The 17082-nt window shown below is 45.4% G+C and overlaps 1 protein-coding gene across 1 annotated transcript in view; it reads left to right on the top strand.

Annotated features, from left to right (window-relative positions):
• The first annotated feature begins 9516 nt into the window (after positions 1-9516).
• The window catches only part of PRR35 (proline rich 35), a 43098-nt gene continuing 35532 nt past the window's right edge, over positions 9517-17082 (top strand). Inside the window, exon 1 of the mRNA XM_048867671.2 lies at positions 9517-9824. The gene's annotated coding sequence lies outside the window, so the exon portion shown is untranslated. The remainder of the gene's footprint in view (positions 9825-17082) is intronic.

Here is a 17082-nt window from a genome sequence, read left to right on the forward strand (position 1 = left end):
GGAGCCCACACCCCCAGACAGACCCATCACCCCCTTCCGCACCCCAACTCCAATTTTCTGAGCATTCATGACCCATCATACAATTTCTATTCCCAGATGTGGCCCTCAGGCCAAAAAGTTTGCCCACCCCTGTCCTATGCCATTCCCCTCAGTGTCTCCGCCTTTCCCCCCTCCCCCTGCCCCCTGCTGGACACAGCTCAGTGCTCCTACCCCATTCCCCTCAGCATCCCCTGCTGGGAGGGGCTTGGTGCTCCTATGCCATTCCCCTCAGCGCCCCATGCTGGGGGGGCTCAGTGCTCCTACGCCATTCCCCTCAGAACCCCCTGCTGGGAGGGGCTTGATACTCCTACACTATATCCCTAAACACCCCCACCGGAAGAGACCGGAAGTGGTGTAGTTGGCAGTGTCCTTACAAATCACTTCCCCACAGTGCCTCCCGTGGGCAACAGGGCAAGGTCCTATATGAGTATAGGCTGAGTATGAGGAGAGGCTTAGGGTATGTCTACACTGCAATACAAGACCCGCACTGTTGCTGCCGCTGGCTTGGGTCAGCTGACTCAGGCTCATGAGGCTCTAGCTATGGGGCTATAGAATTGCAGAATAGACATTTGGGCTAGGGCTGCAGCCTGGGCTCTGAGACTCCACAAGGGCAGAGGGTCTCTGAGCCCAGGCTCCAGTTCAAGCCCAAAGTCTACACTGATCTTTTTAGCCCCACAGCCGTAGCCTTGTAAGCCCAAGTCAGCTGACCCAAGCTCTGAGATTCAGTGCCTCGGGATTTTGATTACAACGTGGCCATACCCTTGGAGGGATCCAGTCCCAGCCTCTACCATCAGGTGTCAGGCTACAATGGCAGAGCGTGGACAGGATGAGAGCTCCCAGCTTCTCTAAACCCATGGTATCTCCAGAAGACATGTCACAAGGGATCCTATTGGGGGATGGGGAGACTACCACAAACAGGGGCTCCAATCTCCAGGCACAAAGCTCCCCTGCAGCCAATATATCCAGCCCCGTTAGCACCAGCAAAAAGCCAATCGCATGATTTTAGAGGCAGGCTTGATGCCACTTTGAAACTCTGGCCTGTCAATTTAAGTGGATTGGCTGCAGAGGAGCTTTGTACCTGGAGGGCTGAGCACAAAGGGGTCTCCAGGTGGGCTCCCCAAAATTAAAGTTGGGCCAAATCACTGGTGAAAATCATTTCTGAATATCTTGATCTTGATTATGGCTATTTCTGGAGCTGGCAAGTGAAGGCCAAAGTGTCCAGAATCAAACCGAAAGCCTGTCTGGAACAATTAACAGAGACAAATCACGGAGGAAAATGAGACAATAACTGCAAAGCCATCCCATTGCCTTCATTCAGGCAGTTCTCTTCCTTGGAGTTTGCCTGGGTGCAAAAGTCCCTACTCCACAGCAACTTTCTTAATCAAACTGAGCAGCAGCCTGACTACACGGAACAAAAAAATATCCCCCTCACCAAGAACAACAGCAGCAAAGACTCAGAGAAGGCAGGGAAACAGGCACAGCTGTGTGGCTTTCAGAGCTACTTGATAGATCGCCTCTTTCTAGCATCCTACCATTGCCTGGATCCCCACATGCATTTTTCATGCTAAGCCCTCCTGGGCAAAGGCTGTCTGTCTGCCAAAACCAAACCAAACCAAAGACTCCTTTGTTTCTATGGTCCCTGGAGCTTGTTTTAGTTAAAGGGCCAACCTATAGATTCAAAGCTGGGCATTTCTTTGCTACGTGAACAAAGATAAACCGCCCTGTAGTCTTTCTTATGCCTCTTCTGATTGGCCCAGAGTTGTAGAATAGTTTGTAAGTCAGGCTGGGGCCTATAACACAATATCTTCCATGGGAGCAAATGGAATGCGACCTGAGCAAAGAATAACTGAGAGTTGGACCAATCAGGTTTAGTTCTATGGCTCAACAGTAGCTTTGAGGGCTGGCATTGCTTATGTTATTGGGCTAGCTGTCCGATCCTGTAAGTTAAGCAGTATCCGGCCTGTTCATGATTTGGATGGGTGACCATCGGAAGAAACAAGGGTACTTTAGGATGGGAAAGCTGGTGATTCAGTGGGTGGCTCTCTTCACTCTGAATGAGTGTTGCTCCAATATCCCAGAGAGCACACAATGGGTACTGTGATGCTGGAGGTCCCATCTTGCAGATGAGCCCTAAAACTGAAGCCCTGACCTCTTCCAGTTCTTAAAGACGCCATGGCATTTTGGGGAAAAGTAGGGGTGTTTGTGGTGGTGTCTAGTCAAATTCCACATGCATAAATACTTTCAGCCTCCCTAAATCCCAGCTGTGACTCATAGAATATCAGGGTTGGAAGGGAGGTCATCTAGTCCAACCCCCTGCTCAAAGCAGGTCCAATCCCCAATTTTTGCCCCAGATCCCTAAATGGCCCATCAAGGGTTGAATTCACAACCCTAGCTTTAACAGGCCAATGCTTAAACCACTGAGCTATCTCTCCCTCTCCCCTTGCCCCATTGTTTTGCTTGGATATGGAATGTTCCCTTCTGCCTGACCTAGAGCACTGCTGAGAGGGGTAACATTTCGGTGTCCTGGTTCCAGTTTCACACACGCTACTGGAAAGTCCCCCATCTGAACGGTGCTACAGACACAGGTAGAGCCCGAATCCATTCCTGCTGGCCAAGGAGCTGCAGCAGGGCGTTCTCTGTGACACCCCAGTTAGATGCTCTGAACAAACACTCTCCATCTGACCTAGCAATGAGCAGGAGTCCAGATTCCACTCCCAACAAATTCACTGGGTTTGGTGCCTTCTCACGTTTGCATATTTCCGTTGGACTTGCAGGCCATGTATGAAAAAGTGCACCCAGACCCAGATCCTCAAAGGTATTTAGACGCCTAACTCCCATTGATTTAGATGAGCATTAGGCACCTAAATACCTTTGAGGATCTGCACTCCAGTTCATATAGGTTTGACCAAGGAAAGCTTCTCTATCACAGATGGGTTCATCTGCCCCTGCTGTCTGGCAAACACAAGGTGACATTGGCCTAGTTTGGCCCTTGTGCCATGCTACATTTTGGGGGCAGTGCAATGAGAAAGGATCAGTCCCTCCATGGTACAAGAATTTGGGTTATGATGTAATTAAAAGAGCAGTACATTTAGAACACATCAATGGAGACAATCTTATACGAGTGGAACTCACTGCTGCTGGAGACATCATCTGCAATACTGGGACTTATGCTATGTAGCTGAGCAGTTCTGATTCTATCTAGTGGAGGGCAGTGGGGTGAGTACACTCTGATCTGTGTGTTACATACAGAATTTTGTATGCATACATCTTAACCCTCAGGCTCATAAAGTGCTTCAGAGACAGCTGGCAGGCTAACCTCCCAAGCCCTCCTGTGAGCTACAAAGGCCATAGTGGAAGTAGTGGTCACACAGAGGTTAGACCAGAACCCAGGAGTTCTGCTGCCTCCCAGGCCCAGATCCTCAAAGGTATTTAGGTACCAAATCCCATAGGCGTTAGGTACCAAAACACCTTTGGGAATCTGGGCCCCCTCCTTTGTGTCAATCATCAGACAGCATTGCGACAACACTGCCTATGACCTTGTCTGCCTGCTGGGAAGGATGGTTTGATTTGCTGTGGGCAAATCCTTTGTGAAACACACTTGGCTTCCTATTAAACAGCAGCAGCAACAACCCCTCCCCTAAGCAAAAGCACCTGAGAGGTTCAGATGGCTGGTCACTCAATTACATCTAGGAACACTCATTAAGGATCCTTCAGAAGGGAACATATCTCCGATCAAAACACAAAGGGCACCACACAGAAATAGAATTGAAAGCAGGACACCCTGACCTTTCAGGCAGTAGGAGACAAATAAAACTTTCCAGTTACCTGTGGAAATGTGCCCAGCCGGTTCTGTTATCATCTTATCAAAGGACAACTTCCCCTGGGAGCACTGGACAAAGATTCCCCTCCCCCCAGCCTTGCGCCGCCCACCCAATGTATCGGGCAAACACTGATGAGTTACGAATTAACCTGGCGTCCCTTGAAACAGGCTTGCGGATTGCTCAATTCCTGCAGCCCTAGCAGCTGCCAAATGGCAGATAATGTAACTGACGCTGTTGCTATGGGGTGAAGGACCTGAGCCTGGTAATGGGGTTGCGGGAGAGGGTAGATGAGGGCAGGAGCTGCTCATGGAACAAAGAATTGCTGAGCTCAGGGACGAGAGATCCAGGAACTGTTTGGTCTGTGTTTGTACAGCATCTAGCGCAATGGAGCTCCCACCCATGGCTGGGGCTCCTGGACGCTCCCACAGTCAGACCCCGGGGAGGGCTTGAAGCCACTTGTGGGGGGCTTGGCCCTCCGCAGTGTAAATTTTCTGTAAATTTGTAAATCTCATTTGCTACAGCCTCACTGGGCCCAGCCCTTTGTGTCTGTCATTGGCTAGCATTGCGACAACCCTGCTGGGAGCTCATCTGTCACGTTGGGACCGAGCTGGAGGGATGTGGCAGATCCAGTCTGATCTGCTAGGGCAAACCCTTTTTGCCTTGGCTTGAAAAACACTTGCTTCCTATTAAACAGCAGCAGCAACAACCTCTCCCCTAAGCGTAGGGTGACCAGAGGTCCTGATTTTATAGGGACAGTCCTGATATTCGGGGCTTTGTCTTATCTAGGCACCTATTCCCCCAACCCTGTCCCGATTTTTCACACTTGCTAGCTGGTCACCCTACCTAAGCAAAACCACCAGAGAGGTTGAGACACTCAGCATGAGGGAGACTCCCCAGCCACGCCCCTACGCCAAGGAATGTGAGGATGGGGCAGAGGCCCTGTGTAGCGCCTGACCCAAGCAAAGTCTCCCCTTGCTAGTTGCAGGGCTTTTACCTGGAGTGGAGGGGAGAAGCCCTCCCTTTGAACCAATTACAACTGCAAGACAGACACTTTGGAACTGCAAGTTGCAGCTTCTGAGAGGCCTTAAACCCAATATATTTGTGCAAGAAGCAAATCCAGGGCCCTGCAAAGCAGATGTGGGAAAACGATGTGGTTACAATTCCCATTTGACACACACTTTTTTGTATGCAATTCTCATGGTAGTGACTCCCACCAGGGCAATGAGCTATTACTGCCCTCTGCTGGACAGAATCAGAACTGCTCACCTGGGGGTCCTCACTGCGGCTAACGGAGCTCTTCCTTTCGCTCCGCATTAGGCATAGGTAGACATTTTTTGTTTACCAAACAGAAGATTAGGGTTAGACCTGCCTACTTTAAAAGAAAAATGCAGCTACCTCCAGGACACCTGGGTTCCTTAGCTCCTGGACAGCCTGGGCATTTCCGAGGCTGGTCTAGCTCTGAGCAGGTGTGCAGTACCATTTGGAATGATAAATAATCAGACCATGGTGTACATATGCCACTGCCCTCTCTTGCTGGACTCAGAATTGCTCCCTTCTGTGTCTAGGCCCTATACAGCTAGCACTCAGCTCAGATGGTAGGAGTTTGTGCTGTTTGGAGCAGGACGCTCTCCGTTCTATGCACACACAATTCCAGGGGGCTATCGGGTTCAGCACTGTGACAACCACAAAGCCCTAGATGGCTGTAGATTAATTACAGTATCCTTGGAAGTGCAGGGTCCTTGCAAGGAAATACACAGTTATTTCTTTACTATATTGATAGGAGAAAAGGAGCCCCTTCCATGAGAGGAGAAACTCTCCTGGGAGTTCTGAGAGTTGCTTTGCTCTGCAGGGAGCTGTGTGGCATATAATGGTAGCATTCTAACTGCATGCCTAGCAATGGCACATAATGGCTCCAGTAGCTCCTTCCCCTGTGGCAGGGGATAGCAGGAGACCAAAATTCCCTGGGGTGATTTTTCAGTTGTCTACAGCCCCTTTGCACTGCTCTGCCAGCTCAAAGAGTCCATAAAGATGGGAGATCTGGCCACCCGGGCACCTTCTCTCCCTCTGCCCTGGCAACACCCCAAGGTAGGGTTGCAACCCTTGCATCTCTATGGTCTGACTATTCCCAGCTGCTGAAATGGCCTTGTGGGACATCCAAAGGCACCTGGACATCCGTGAGGGCAGCCTAGAGGCTCCAGGAAGTGGGGTGGGGGTTCTAATAGAGTTAACCCCAAAGATTCAGCTCAGGGGCCTGTCTAAGCCACATGAGCTCTGTGGCTGGGAGAAACTGACAAAGAGCTATTGGTGTACAGCACCCTGGGTGCAAGCCCCACACAGGTGGAGTTTGATTGGGCCAATGGCTGTAAATTCCACACATTCAAGGATGCCGCTAGCATTCAAGATCTTCATCATCCCCTTTCTTCCTCCTCCTCCTCGCTGTAAATACCACAGATTTCTTTTTCTTTGGGTGCTGTCAGGATCTCCCTTTCCCTTCCACCCTGCCTTAGCTGAGGATGCAGGAGTACTCTGTCCCCTCTAAACCCACCCAGTCACATCCCTAACTCTCCGCTCAACTGGTTCTGGAGAATGGGAAGTCAACCCCTTCTGACCTTCACTTTCCCAGATGGTGCTGCAAAGCCAGCACAGGTGGCTTTCCAAATGCCAACAGATTGGGGGAATGGCTGGCTTCTGTGATGCCCTGGAAGGAGCACTGACTTCTCATCCTACATCCTCAGAATGGCTTCAAGAAAAATATTCACAAGGAGGAAACAAACTGGCAACCAAGAAAATAGCCCTGAAGACCCAGCACATGGGCAGGAGCAGAGTCAGAAAGCTTCAGCCGTCCTGGTCATATAGTGTCTGAAGGAGAATGTAATAGGCAGGCCTGCATGAGAGGACGGGCAGTCTAGCAAGTAGGACTTTAGCCTGGGACTTTGGATGATTAACACCATCTCATTCACCAGAGAGGAGGAGTATGGGATGGGGTGTAGGATTAGGGGAGAAACTTTCTCTGAAAGGGAAAAATATTACTCATGTCACAGCTCCCTGGGTGGAATTTGAAACCAGCAGACAACATCCTTGCAGCCGCAGGATATCAAGTTAGGAGGGGTGAAGGGATCATGTTAAACAGAAATGGGCCCAAAGCAGATCCACCGTTTGAGAGTGTATGGAGCTCACTTTCGGTTCAGCCCACTATAGATCTAGGGGCCAGCGGGGTTGTAACTGTGTCTGAAGTTGAGGAGTGGTCTGTTTCAGGGCACATCTCTGATAAAAACGAAGGCCCAACCCATCCTAGAACCTGAACCAAAATGTCTCAGAGGCTGATCAAAAACTGGTTAACTTTTGTTCTCTAAATGTTTCCTCTTCATGCAGCCTCTTCCTGGCAGAAGGGGAAGTGGGAAGTCCAGAAATGCTCTGAGAGAGTTTGTTCCCATAGTCCAGTTGGAAACTAGAAGTACCAGAAAACTCACAAGGGGCCCTCTTCAGACTCAGGTGGTTCAGAGAGACATCCTGATTTTGGGAAATGCATTTGAACATACCCCCCAAACTGTGGGCCCAATTCTGCATGGTGCCCCCAACTCCTACTGAAGTCAGAGGTTGTGGAGGGAACTCAGCAACTGACCAGATCAGCCCTTATTAGAGATTAAGAATTAAGAATTTACTGCAAATACATAACTGGTCTGTGTGTGCGTGCAGTAAATAGGGAGCATATCTTGCAAACCAAAGACTCTGGGATCCAAGTGTTGTTTGCATTACCACTAGTGCCGGTTTTTCCCATTTTGAAATTTCCAATTTCAAAATCTGAAAAATAAATGGGAAAAAATATTGACTCATTGAAATGAAAAGTTATGACTGGCCCAATATTTTTGAATGGCAGAATTTCCAATATTCCAAGAAGTGTACATTTTGAAAAACAATCAGGATTTTTTAAAATTGAGCTATTTTATCCTTCTTTCAACCAACTCTGATTGCAGCTATCGATAATGAATCCCTCCAGGGTAGTGAATTGGACTACGGCACAGTGGAATAGACATTGCTGAGGACAAGTGTAGCTGAAAATGAAATTGACGGGAATTACACACCTAAAGACCTTTGACCTCAAACAATAGCAGCACAATATTAATATCATTATTTATTTGTATTATCATATAATACAGGAGCCTGAGTTGTGGACCAGGGCCCCTTGTGCTAGGCCCTCTATGAGCCCATAACAAACAGATGGTCCCGGCCCCAAAGAGCAGGCTGTAGGTAGATAGATGTTCAAAGCCCACTCCCAGCTCCGGTGGGGCTGGTCATAAATGCACAGTAATTATACAGGGATTTGTTTGCTAGATTCAGGCTGTTCAAGTTAGGGGACATTTGTAATGGCCATGCACATCCCCGTAATTGCAAGGGTGCCTGCAGTAGAGTTTATAACATGGTGAAATCCCAGGAACCACACAGTACTTCAGTCTCCCCACAAGTGACTTGGCAATCACGCTTGCTAGGTGTAGATATAGGGAACTGTCATGTAGCCGGCTGCTGGGGGCTGAGAGATGGACTTTTGCTCTCCACCGTATGGCATTTGCCTGATTAACCCCCGCCTCTGCAAGGCACTTGATCCATCCCCTGACACTCACCCTCTCATTCTGTGGCTCCTTACTCTATCAGGAAAGACAACCAATAGGAGACTTGTGCCCCGGGGGTAAAGATGGTCCTGGGCCATGAATGTAGCCATGAGATGTGGGTGGCGCACACACACATGTACAGGAAAGCCCAGCCCCAAGATCTTTTGCCCATCTTGGAGTATTAATCATATGATTGTTACACTGCAGTAAACACCATAGCTACCAAGTTCAGGGTGTTATTTACAATTAACCCCTGGTGCACCACCACCTCACCTAGAGAGGAAGATGGACTGGGACTGGACTAGGACTCTTGGCTGTCCCATAAACGCGCTGGACTAGGACTCTTGGCTGTCCCATAAACTCTCTGTGTGATCTTGGACAAGTCACTTATGAAACCAATGGTGCCTGCTGTGAATTTCCCCTGTGAGCACACCCTGCTGCTATTCCTAGGTACTTACCTTGCACAGCTCAGACAGTGGCTACCGAGGTCCTCTCTGCACTGGCGTAGGATCGGCAGGGTATGGGGGCTTGCTGAGTGTAGAAATCCAGAGAGGATCTCCCTGCCAGTGGGAGTAGGAGAAGGATCAATGGCGGGGAATATTAGCTCGGCATCTAGCATCAGTGGGGCCCTGTCAATAGGAAACAGTTAATGTTTGAAAAGGAATTTTTACATCTAACCTGATCCCTCCCCCTAGTAAACTCCCCCCAGGGGAAACTAACTAGTGTAATAAGCCACCCCCGAGACACACACGCACACACAACTCCAAACCAGCCTTCCCCATGCCTCACACTAAGCACGCTCCACTCCAGCCCAGCTGGTTTCGCTCCCAGCCTGCTCCGTCTGTGCACATTAAGGCGCTTTCTGGGTCTGAACTGCTTTTGGCAAGCTAGACTTCTGTTTGCCTAGTCCCCCCCCTCCGCTATCTCCTGCTCTCCCCCCCTTCTCCCCCTCCCCAATCTAAACACTGCCAGGGACATTGCAAATCAGAAAAAAGCCTCAAGGGCAAATCGGTACAAATGAGAGCAACCAAGGGGGGCGGGCGGTGAAGGCTTGTTGGATTGTGCTTCTGTTCCTGAGTTTGATGTATTTCTACAAACATACATATAAATGCTATGAAGGAATTGCTTTCATAACCACAACGCCCAGCTAGGCAGGGTACCAGCGCAACTCACCAGGGCACTGGCAGGTGCTAGCTTGGGGATCCCTCTCTCATCAGTGGGGGAAATACACCCAAAGCCCATCCAACCTACCTGCAGCTTTTACCTGCTGGCCCTCCTCCTGCCTTCTCCTGGTGATCAGAGGAGGTGAGGGGCCCCCTGGACAGACTAGTGAGTGGGGCAGTCGGGGGGTGATTCCGTAAGTCATAAAATTTTTATTATTTCTGGGCGAAGGGAGGGGGATGAGCATGGGACGGAAGAAGAGAATCTTTGATAATTCTTCTCTCTTTGGCTTTCTACACAGGGCCAGGGGGAGGCAGAACCTCGGGGAAAGGAGAGAAAAGTTTTCAGAAAAATATTCAATTCTAGTAAAAGGAAAAAAAGTGGAGTTTGGGGATTTTTTTTCCTAGATTTTTTCTCTCTCTTTCCGATTAGCAAAGAGAAAGAAGGGGACTTTAGTTGATGTTGAACTTTTCAAAAGGACATGAAGTCAGCCAAGAGGCAGACAAGTCTGAAACACAGAGAGAGAAGTTAGAGCTATTTTAGTGTTACAGTTAATTTGTGCATTTAGAGAGCATGGTGTTGGGGATTAAGAGTTAGATCAATAGCGAGTTTGATGGGTATGTATGGTGGTAGAAAGGTAGATTGACAAGTTAGAGCTATGTATGTGCTATAATTGTATGTATTCTACATAGATGAGTGAGTACATATGATAATAGATAGGAACACATATATGTATAATTGTACATATGAATTGTATATATATTTGTAGTTTTGTTGTAGCCGTGTTGGTCCCAGGATATGAGAGGGACAAGGTGGGCGAGTTAATATTTTTCACTGGACCAACTTCTGTTGGTGAGAGAGACAAGCTTTCGAGCTACACAGAGCTGAAGAGGAGCTGTGTGTAGCTTGAAAGCGTGTCTCTTTCACCAATTGAAATTGGTCCAATAAAAGATATTACCTACCCCACCTTGCCTCATTAATTGTATCTGTGTTAAATAGATGGATAAAAATCTTGCAAACAAAAACTGCAACAGCTTAAACTGTTTAATGCATTTAAAAAATACACACTCTTTTTTTGATCCAATCTGCCAATATCTTCTCGAGTATTTTAACTCCTTGTTATTATGAACGTTTGGCACTGAGGAAGTCAGATGTGGTCTTTCTGCTTGGGTTCATCCCATAATGATCTGTCCAATTGCTTTAGTTGCTAATTTGCTCATGCGAGTCTTCAAAGAAAAGTTTGTTTCAAATTTGAGTTTCTTCCCCTCAATGTGTGTTTCACTAAAAATGGGATCTGGTTTTCATTTATTTTTATCTCTATTTATCTATGCATCTATATCAAAATAGATATACACCCATACACTGTATACTGTTTTAATGCTCTGTTTCCTGCAGACTTTAATTGCCACATTTCTAAACACTGCTTTAAATAGTTTCATCTTAAATGGTCAAAGAGACAATGGTTAATACAAGATCAGATGACTCCATAAACCTATGTAAGCTGTAAGAAAGAAAAGAATCAAGAAAGCTGGAAGGGAAAGGGGAAGATTAGAAACAAGATTTAATCAAAACTATTATGGTTATAATTTTTTTCTTGAATCCTTCCTTACAATTGAATGTGATAGCAAGAAAATAAAATGTAATGTTGAATCTTTGAAGAAAGTTGCTCACCTGAGTGAATAATCTAATCTGTCTAAAAATATTGCCTATATTACTGGTCATCCAAACACTTGGCAGAGACGAGAACGAAAATAGGAAAGCTAGGTTGGCAGATTCCGAACAGGTATATTGCAAAGATCAAAAATCCAGAGAAGGGGTAGTGCTGGGGTTGTGACTAATGGGTCTTTTGCACCCCAACAAATCTACTGTTTCTGCTTAGCCATCATCATTCAAATGACTTGCTTTGGGAGTACTCTCACCCCAGACAAAAAGTATTCTGCTGCCCTTGCGCCCATTGCCTGCAGTTTTTTAACAGGATAGTTTGTCCAGAGGCATATTTCAGATTTTAACGTTTCCAGGTTAAAGATTCTGTTAAAGGAGCTCTAAGGGCTTAACTTAACCAGTCACAGGTGAGGCAATACAGCTGTCCTCTTCTCATAGACATTTCTAACCATTTCCTGTGACTGCTGGAATTTCAGTTCCCTGACTGATTAAAAAGTATCTTTGGGAGCAATCTGGTATTTTAACCAACATGGCAAAGAACTGTAGAATCTTCAGTGCTGAATATTCCACACAGGGTGGTTCAAAGGCAACATTCCAAGTGGGAAACCAAGGGAAGTCCTCCTGCCCCCTTGGTATTAATTAAAAATAGCTTACCATGGCATTAACCCCTTCAGCACCACAGATGGTTTGCACATGAGAGCCAAGAACTGACAGGACATGCACAAATTCTCCAGGGCCTATACAAATGCAATTGCAGAATCATTTCCATGCCACTTCTGTGGTTGTCCATCCATGTGGCGTCTAATGGGTTAATGAACTTTCTATCCATCTTTATGCATCAGCTAATGACATTCTAGAGTGTAAAGGCCTGTTGGCTTTGCCTCAGGCCTTTATTATTCTACCCGGCCATTACTTGACCAGTACAGACCACACAGGGTTATTTAATGGCTAAGCAATGCCTCCTCATGTTACATGCCTGTTCGGCAATTCAGACTCAGCCTCTGGCTAAAGTCCTTTCCTCCAATCTCTGTGCCCTGCATGGTGATGGCGCTCAATCAATAATAATATTGTTATTAACTATACTGATTGTTCATAAGCTGAGCGACACTTGCCTCTTTCTGTGCCAAGAGAAGAAACTCAAACTACAATAAGCAAAATATAGCCAGGGTCAACTAAAGAAATTGCCTTGATCTGAGATAAAAAACAAGCTAAAGATAGTTAGTTCCACCAGCTGGGATTCTGGGTGCCAGAACTGCAGGCAGCTGGGCAACTGGGAAAAATTTTCCTGCACGGGACAAATTACTGTTTGCAGGGAAGCTGTCTGGGAAGAAACTGCTTTGAGCTGTTGCCAGTTCTCTGCGGTCAAGTACACACAACAGACAGCTACTCTTCAAATATTGTCATGTCTCATAGCTTTGCCTCCCCTAACTATACTTTGGCTTGGCAGAATTCACTTTTTAAAAATAATTTCAAAGGATAATTTTTATTTTTAAGCATTTTTTTCATATTATATATTTAAATTTCCACAGTTGGGCAAAATTATGGGTTTTAAGCATTTTTCCTATGTTTATCTATTTACTTTTTCACACAATTTTACAGGAAATGATTTGGGGGTCAAACACTAATTATTCAATGACAGCAGATATTGATATTCAAAAACTTAAAACTTCATAACTGTTAAAACATAAATTGTTAACATCACATGCCAAAATATACAAAATAAATATCCTTCAATCAAACGCTAAGAATTTCTCACACAGCAGTTTCTTCCTTTGTAGCTGTAAATTTTAATTATTATCAATGGAAATATTTTTCATGGGCTTGTGTGTGTGTGCAGTGAAATCGATGTTTACCGACATTTAGTGATAAAAATCTAATTCTTCCAAGCCTAAACCTAGCTGATAAAAAACAATGCTGCTGTCCACTGGAAAAAAATTACACTTCTGTCTGAAAATATTTGACCCACTATTGTCACAGCTAACTAGGGTGACCATACAGCAAGTGTGAAAAATCGGGACATGGGGTGTGGGGTAATAGGTGTCTATATAAGGACAAAGCCCTGAATATCGGGACTGTTCCTATAAAATCGGGACATCTGGTCACCTTACAGCTAACCCCTATGATTCCAGTCCTCAAGAGAGATAAGAGGAACAAACATTTTTCTCTCTGTTTGTGCTGGTTGTGCCTAGTCAATTTCAACCTTTTCTTCTGTTAATTGGTTTCCCCTGGTGTCTGTATAGTTTTTAAACAAGAACAAGGAAGAAAAAACATTTTTTAAAAATAGGAAAACATGATTGTAAAGCCACTGAAATTGGGGCTAGGCGCAGGACCTGGGATTGCTTTGCATTCATTTTTTTGAACTGAGTAGATTTCAAATGGATTGTGTCCCTTTAAAGTACAAAATGTCCCAATGAACTGCTAATGACAGCAGAGTGATATATCATTATTTCTGTGTCAAAGGACTGTAGTTCTGTAGTTTAAGAGTCCAAATTTAATTTCTGGGTTTTTTTTTAAGCAATACAAAACCTACATTAGGAGAAATGCTTTCATTGTTAGTTAAAAACCACTTTCAATGAAAACCGTTGTTTGCTTGGATTTAAACATTCCCCTTCTCTGGCTGCAACCCAAACATTGCAGCCTTGAGCAAGTGCCTGGGAACCAGACAAGGAAACGAGCTAGCAACAAAAGTGAAACTGACCAGAGGGGTCTCATTGGCCAAGCGGAATAAAATGCAAACAAAGAAATAAATTGCACAAATGGTGAGGGGGAGCATAGGGGTCAGATTCTCAGCTGGTGTCATTTGGTGTAGCTCCACAGAAGTCAATGAATTTACACCCGCTGAAGATCTAGCTACGAGACGTGGAAAATTTGATTTATTTTTAAATAATCTTCAGTCTCACCAACAGCACAGATAAGGAAATGTGTCTGTTACAAAGGCAAGGTTTTTATCCTGACAGTATCCCTTTAGTGCTATAATCCGAATGCTAAATATTATTATTATAGCATCCTATAATCAATAACTAGAATAATGTTTGTTAAAATAAACAATATTTTCTAAAGCTGGTAGATGGCTAAAGCAACTGACTCGCCTGGGCTAACAAAGTTCTATTTATCTGATGCCTGGGAAGTTCTCTTTCCTTTTTGCACTCTCCTCTGGTAAGAAATTGGGGAGCCCTGAATCTCATCCAGTTGCATTTCCCAGGAGATGGTCACCATTTGGAATTTTCTGAGTCTACCTTCTTGAGACTCAAAACTATTCTTATGGTGCAATGGATTCTATGTGGACACCAGTGTATCTTGCTCATGGTATGAAGGGGGCGGGGGGGGGAAGGTCAAGAGGTTTTATTCCTAGCTCTGCCCCGTCTCACTGTGTGACCTTGGGTAAGTCCTTGACTCTCTCTTTGATTCCCAAGGATAATAACAGATCTCCCGTGAGGTGGGGAGGGACTATTATCTCCACTGAGGTTTTGAAGTCACTAATTAATTAATTGTCCCCTATATTCACTAATGTCTGCAACACTCTGAGGTCTAGGTATGGAAGCATCTTTGGATCTGCAAATCAGAGCTATGTGAATAACAGTGTTTTGGGCTCACTGGCCATTCCAAACATTTTAAAAATTTCTTTCCAGTCAACCTGAAAACTAATTATTTTGAAATTTTCTGTGGATCAAAAAGTTAAAAATAAAATAGGACAAATGAAATGTTTTGATTTTGACCATTTTTAAATTTGTTTGATTGGTTCTTTAATAAAAGTATAGGAAATTTTGAAGTGAAGAGTCATTTTGAACCAAAAAGAACAAATATTTAGATTTTTCTTAGCGGCTTTTTTTGATGGAAACAATTTGGCAAAAGTGGCACAAATTCATGGAACATTTCTATATCTGCATTTTTTGGCAGAAAAAAGCTTCAGCTGAAAAACTTTGCTCAGCTCTCGTGCAAAGAGGTAGGAGGCACTGGTGATCCTGGCACAGGGCTGAGATCTCACATTTGAGGGCAGGGTGCCATTTTCCTTAAGATGCACCCAGAGGGACCTGCGCTTTTTGTTTGTTTTTCTCTCCTTTTGGCACACTGAGCAGGTACTGTCCATTAGGCGCAGATGTGTGTCTCCAACAAGCATGATTCCTGGCTGGTGAAGAAGAGCCCTCGGGCACTACAGGATGGTGGGCCTTCCTGTCATCATCTTTTATGTATCTATTCCCGTAGCCATGTCCTTGCACACTTCGATCCTTGCTGACTCTCTGCAACCAATCAGAACTTTTGAACAGGGATGAATTTAGCCCGGTGTTTCCAAAATGCAGCAATAATATCCTGTTTCTAGTAGCACTTTGTTTACGGAGACCTGTCCCAGTGGATAACCAGCCAGGGGACACAAATGTTAACACCCATAGTGAGGAGGCAGCCTGAATAAAGAGATGTGCTTTATCCTGTCCCCCTAAATGGGGCAAAACTCGGTCTCTGATGGATCTTGACTGAGAGCGTATCCTAGAGACAAGGACCCCTGAGTAAGAACATTGATTTTCAAAAGTTTAAAACCCTCTGATGTTCTTTGAATACCTGCATCACCTGAATACCTGAAATGCATCCGATGAAGTGAGCTGTAGCTCACGAAAGCTTATGCTCAAATAAATTGGTTAGTCTCTAAGGTGCCACAAGTCCTCCTTTTCTTTTTGCGGATACAGACTAACACGGCTGCTACTCTGAAACCTGCATCACTTTGTGTGAGGCCACTGTCTATCTCACTGGAGTTGCCATTTTGCTGGTCAGATGATGTAAGTTAAGTCACAGTAAATGCAGCTCATCACTGCAATGTACAAGATTTCCAAAGTACCTGGAAGGTCAATCCTATTAATTTAATGGTTAATTCAGCTAATATGTTTGCTAAATAACATAACGCACCACCATTACATGAAGGAGTTTAAATATGTAAATTATAAAATGGACACTGGAGCAACTCCTACTTTGAAAGACACCTCATTCCTGAGCTGCTGTGCCACGTCAGAGACGGTCCTGTGTCCTTGTGCCAAGAGCTGGGGCCTTCGTGCTGATCCTTGTTCTGACACTAGGGGTTGGGGCAAAATTTTCAAAGGTGCCTAAGAGAGTTAGGAGCCTCAGTCCCATTGTCAAAAATGCAAAATATTTCACTTGGGAGGGAAAAATTAAAGACGTAGCTACAAAATGGGAATAACTGGCTAGGTAGTAGTGTGACGGGTTGGACCCCTTAAGGTGCCACCTGATGTGCTGAGATACCACTGAGCTCACCTGTTCTGCCAGCCAGGGCACCCTTTTTACCTGTCTTGTTGAGCCAGGCTATTAAGCCTCCTCCAGCACACACACAGGCAGGGCCACACCCAACAGCAAAACAACACAGACACTGAGATCAGCTCCAGGGACTCAGATTAATGGACTTGCCCCAGCACTCAGGTGTCCAACCCCATGGGTGCAGACCCAAAGGTATATTATGAAATCCACCTCCTTCCTCAATGTGGAGGAAGGTATGCATAGTCTCTTAGCCCTCCTCCTCCACAGTTATGAATTGCACAAACTGGGTTATATTATAAACAAGAAATAAGTTTATTAACTATAAAAAGCAGATTTTAAGTGGTTAAAGGGGTAGCAAACAAAACAAAGCAGATTACTAAGCAAATAAAACAAAACACTCAAACTAAGCTTGTTTCACTAAAGAAATTGGTTACAAACAGTAATATCTCACCCCAGATATTGTTGCAGGCAGATTATAGAAAGTCTTGAAAGGCAGCTGCACTGGCCTGCAGCTTGAGACTTCAGGTATTTCC

The sequence above is a fragment of the Caretta caretta genome, chromosome 10 (assembly GCF_965140235.1).
Source record: "Caretta caretta isolate rCarCar2 chromosome 10, rCarCar1.hap1, whole genome shotgun sequence".
Classification (NCBI taxonomy): domain Eukaryota; kingdom Metazoa; phylum Chordata; order Testudines; family Cheloniidae; genus Caretta; species Caretta caretta.